The sequence below is a fragment of the Ylistrum balloti genome, unplaced genomic scaffold (genome assembly GCF_031769215.1).
Source record: "Ylistrum balloti isolate Yb309-2 unplaced genomic scaffold, AGI_CSIRO_Ybal_v1 Utg371224, whole genome shotgun sequence".
Classification (NCBI taxonomy): Eukaryota; Metazoa; Mollusca; class Bivalvia; order Pectinida; family Pectinidae; genus Ylistrum; species Ylistrum balloti.
In genome coordinates this window covers 137,848-143,893 of record NW_026782663.1, presented here as the reverse complement: position 1 = coordinate 143,893, position 6,046 = coordinate 137,848, and positions in this window count along the sequence as shown.

Here is a 6,046-nt window from a genome sequence, read left to right as displayed (position 1 = left end):
TGGAATTTGTAAGCACTCTTGTGCATTCTTATACCACCAAAAGGTGGGTAAACTGGAATCAGGTTGTCTATCCGTCCATCCATCTGTTTGTCTGTCTGTAGACACATCTTGTCTGGACAACTCCAATGAAACTTTACAGTAATATTCGGGACAATGTGTAGATGTGCATGCACCATTTTCCCTCGAAATATTGATTGCCATGGCAACTGGTCAATATAGACAGGTTTTGCATGTTGGTCAACTTCCAAACCTGTGGACCAATTTCAACAAAACTTCGCAGGAGTGTCAGGGAACATGTGCACATGCCGCTGTGTTTCAGAGGATGTTTCTGTGCAAAAGGTCACCATGGAGAGATAACTAAGGCTGTGGGTGTTGGGGGTATTAGTTATCCCTGGGCAATGTGGAGAGGATATAGTAATGATTTTGAGGATTGAATGTAGAGGTCACAGTACTTGCATAAGTACAATATGATTACCTTGTAAACGCATTGAGACTAAAACAGTTAGTATACCTTAATCAAATTTGGAACATGTATCCCTTATGAGATTTCGGTTTCTTAAGAAATTCAGGGTCAGATGTCCGAGATCAAGGTCACAGTCAAAAATCGGATAGTTACATGGGTGTGTTTTCCTTTGCATTACCCTCATTCTTCTTTCAAATTTCACAACCTAAAAGATATTCAAATCTTGCAAATTTCAAGGTTCAAGGTCACTCTAAGGATGTTAAAAAATGATAATACAAGAGGAATAAAATATCTTGCGACAAGTTTTAGAGAACAAAGAATATATAAACATGTCAACAGAATTGTAGAACCAGCAAAACAAGTGTAAAATTGAAACAAAGACAATATCTACTTGAAGATTCCCTGAAAAAGTACAAGGAGAATAAGACCAGGTGTTCCAGAAGAATAGGCATCTTCTATTTTAAGTTATGGTGACATATCATATTTGTTTTAGAAAATTGGCACTCTTATGCAGTCATTTACAAACAATCTGGAAAATGAAGCTGCCCAATATTTGTATGTAGCATGTTATTTGCATGATGGTCTAACTAATGGTCTTAAACCAATAAGATACGCAGTCTTTAAAGTGATAATATGGTGTCCAAGATCAACATTCCCTACAATGTATCCAAATGGACAACTCCCCTATCATCTTGGAGCCTACTTGGGACATGTATTACATAAGTAATACTACTATGCTTGTTATTTCTGATATCTGCTGGTCATTTTTTATGGGCTGCAATGATGTACTGCTTTCATATATTTTTTTTTCAGTATATAGCAAGCTAATAACAAAGAATTTATTGTTTTAATGGTCTTAGCATACCAGTACTTTCAGTACTTTGATTCTACTAGTTTTCTAGCTCCTATGTTACATAAGTATATTATTATTATCTTAAGGATATTAAACATACGGTCTTTATATCGGTTCATGGCTGGCACTGCCTTTTCAGCGGAGAGGACATTTCAACGGAAATTCAAAACGATGCTTATGTCCCCACCGCTGACACATAATCTGATCTTTAGACAAATAAATGATACCCATATTTGCATGCAATGTTTTAAATGAATACAATAGCATTCAACATGCACTTTGCTAAGAAGGCCACCTTTATTTGATTTTTTTTCGAGAGAGCCAACGTCTCAATGTCGTTCACATTGTCTTATTTGCTGATGTTGATAAAAATTCATGCGAAGAGCGTGTGCAGCGATTCGGTAAAGAATGTTTCAAAAATACCTGATAAGTGCATGAAAATCCAGTAAAAAAATATAGCTGCTCGGTTGTTTACATGCCGACCATCCTGAAATGCCCAATTTGAACCGTATACAGGTTATTGTGTCTGCATGCTACATACATACTGATGTGAAGATTTGGGGGGAGGGGGGCGTGATATTATTAGCCAGGAATTCCCCTTACCAATTTATAGGAACTTCAGGAAAGAAAGGTTTTAGAAATGAAAAGTAAACAAGACATTACATATATCTAAATATTTCCTAATCTTAACCTAACACTAACCTCTGGGCCGGCGTTATCAAGTATGCCCTTTTCCTAATTTGCCAGGAATTCCCCTTACCTATTTATAGAGACGAAGTGGTTTCTTCTATAAATAGCTATGACACAATATACTAATTTCAGTCGATTGGACAACGCCCGGCAACGGGAATAGTCATGGAAACGGTATCCCATCACCTTATACTAATCCTTTGTTACGTCATGAAACATCAGGAAAGAAAGATTTTAATAATAACAAGAGGCCTATGGGCCTTAACGGTCATCTGACAAAAAGCAAGCCAAACTCTAACAACAGTGAGTCTGCCGTTAAAACAGTGGGCTTTATTCATTTGAATAAACTTGGTAACCCTTCCTCCCAGCATCCTACAGGCCCAATATCAGCACTCTGAGCCTTTTGATTACTGAGAAGAAGTCGTTTACAGATTTTAACATATTTGAACCATGTGATCCTGAAATTAGGTCAAACTCATTCACTTGAACACATTTGGTAACATTTCCCCAAAGCATCCTACAGGCCCAATATCAGCACTCTAACCATTTTGGTTATTGAGAAGTCATTTGCACATTTTAACATATTTAACCCCTGTGACCTTGAAAGTGGGTTAAGGTCATTTATTTGAACAAATTTAGTAGCATGTCGTCCCAGCATCCTACAGGTCCATTATCAGCACTCTTGGACTTTTGCTTATTGAAGAGAAGTTGTTTGTATATTTTAACATATTTAACCCCTGTGACCTTGAAAGTGGGTTAAGGTCATGTATTTGAACAAATTTAGTAGCATGTCATCCCAGCATCCTACAGGTCCATTATCAGCACTCTTGGACTTTTGCTTATTGAAGAGAAGTTGCGGGCGGCGCATGCTAGACGGCGCACGGCGCACGGCGGACGACGACGGACGAAGCACGATGGCTAAAGGTCATCTCTACCCTTCGGGTCAGATGACCAAAAAAGTAAACAAGACATTGCATTTATCCAAATATTCCCCCATGTTAACATAACACTAACCTCTGGGTCGGCGTTATCAAGTATGCCCTTTTCCTAATTTGCCAGGAATTCCCCTTACCAATTTAAAGAAACGAGGTGGTTTCTATAAATAGCTATGACACAATATACTAATTTCAGTCGATTGGACAACGCCCGACAACGGGAATAGTCATGGAAACGGTAACCCATCATCTTATACTAATCCTTTGTTACGTCATGAAATATCAGGAAAGAAAGATTTTAATAATGAAAAGTAAACATTACATATATCCAAATTTTCCCTCATGTTAACCTAACACTAACCTCTGGGTAGGCGTTATCACGCAAGCTCTTTTTCCGAAATTGCTAGGAATTCCCCTTACCTATTTATAGGAATGAAGTGCTTCTATAAATAGCTATGACACAATATACTAATCTCAGTCGATTGGACAACGCCTGGCAACGGGAATAGTCATGGAAACGTGTTTGTATGTCTTGATATACAAAGTACATGAGGATGTACAGTATTATGATTAACTGCACATGTGCACATGTTTCTTAACCCTGAATTTTACAACGAAATCCAAACTCATCCCGTCTATTTTTCTGTATATACGTGACATAATCATGACCGTCCTGGCAAATTATAAAATATGCAGTATAATTCATCTTTTTTGTAATCGACATATAGATAACGCTATTTAAAAATAATAACTTAGAAAGAATCTCATGAGCTAAAACTATTTTGATATAACCATTTCATAGGCTGAAAAAATATATCAGCTTTAGGTTTATAGCATTAGATGATTGAAACATCAAACAGCATCAAAGATTCAATCTTTTGAATGAAATTAGTCAAAAAAAATAGTTTGAACCAACCTGTGATAGACTAACTCTCTGAGGATGGTAACTAGTTACATGTCGTGTTGACTATGTTCTGTTTTTAGATTTGTGGAATCCAATCTATACTAATAGACACTATGAAATTCCCATACCATTCCATACCACCTTATGCATTACAAATTAGAAATTCATGTAGTTTAGGCGCTTAAATAGCACTATCGAAATTGATACGTACAAACTTTGTCTGAGACAATTCTCCACGGCCTGATTCGGTACGTACATGTTTCTTACGTAACATTTATCAGCCTAGCGTATACACATGTATGATAAATCATGTTTTAAACAGGCTTCTGTTGTGTATAGAGGTCGTTTTTCTTCATTTCATTCAATTAACGACACAGACTTACTGGTTAATTGAAGCATATCTTGACACTTACCTCCGATCTTTCCCCGTTCCCAACAATTTCTGACAATGAAAACCACTATACACAGTCTGCTTTCAACTGGACGATTCCAGTTTCTAGAATGAGATAAATGCGGACTACGGATTTATCGATACGGATTAAAATGTTTAATGATTACAGGGATAACATACTGATACTCTTGAAATGAAAAAAAAATTAGTTTTATAGGACGTCATAATAATATACACACATAAATATGGAGTAAATGCCAAAGCTAATGGACATGAAATGTGAAGTCTCCACCTTTGAGAAAAGGTACCAAAACAATGTGTGTTGTATTCAGAAGATTGGTTTGATCGCAAAATAGATTGTCAAGTGGGTAGAATTAAAAGTGTTTTTTTTTATTTCAATACATACACTTTTCTACCTCGTTACTGAAAGATATACGTTACACTGACAGATGTGAAATGGGTGGAATGTAAAGTCTTACAAACTACAAAAACGAAAAACGAAATGAAACGAAAGAAACATTGCTTGGCTACTTTAAAATAAGTCTAGATAGAGATATAAAGTAAAATGTCTCAATGTTGAAGTACTAAAGAACTGCAGACTTAAGATTATAAAATCTGATGAAAGAAATGACACTAATCAAATTTGCTTTCATCTAAAGTCTCTCTCTTCATGAAGTTCATTTTTAATGTACCCTTCCCGTGATGGAATCAATACACTTTAAATATTTATTAATATTTATAGATGTTTTAGATGTTCATTATTTCGGCTTGTAACATGTCTGTTAGTGTAATTTCATGTTGCTCTATATGAAACCTACACTAATTACGTTAATAAACAGATTTAAATTCAATTTTACGGAGTTTTTCTCATTCCGTTGTCCGTTTTCTTTCTTGTTGCGTTAATTGTGTGTAAAGGGGGATAAGTCGTGTATACTTACATTGTCATGTATCACCATGCTGCTACTATGATTCTGTAGTGTAATTTAACTATTTTTTAATTACTTATTTAGTATCAGAAATAACTCTCATTTTACCGAAATCCGCAATATTCCGACATGTGTTTAACGATGAATTGGAAATGTTATGAGCTAATGCACAGAAAGATGCATACTTTACATTACTCAGAAGATTCTCGTCATTTTTATTAACCAACGATCTTTGTTCCCGTCACGTGATAAAGATGAAATTACGCAAGGTGTTTATCTAGATGATATATTAAAGTATATAAACATTGTTTTTCATAAAATATAAAAAAGATAAAAGATGAAAAAAAAGTAAGAAAGAAGAAAAAGAGCGGGAAAAAGTATTGGGGATCAAGAGTATGTGACAATCACCACATAGAAGACTTCTCTGAAAAAGGTTTTCCGGGTGTGCTGCTGGAAATTGTGCCATTAGTATTTTTATAAAGTCCATATGTCAATGAGAAGTATTTATATGTGGATTAATTGTCATTGTCAACGTTCTCTATCACCGAAGAAGGAAACCCAATGGAATAGTCTGCTTCATTAGACTATACTGAAATGGCGTTGTTTCGAGTGTGTTTGGAGGCTATAAGTCACATACGAGGCCTCGGAAAGATATATTGTTGACGCTTTCGTGATGAATGTTAAACAAAACTGTTCTTGTAACACTTTTATTAATGTATGTCTACAATAAATGGGAATCAACTACCACTAAAGTTTAATCAGGTAAACTAAAGGTCACACGTAACCATCTTGTCATTATGACAGTAATACATTAACGCGTGTCTCTCCAGTCATTGCGTGGACATTCCAGTTCCGTGTTGTATTTCTCTTTTCCTTTCCTCTTT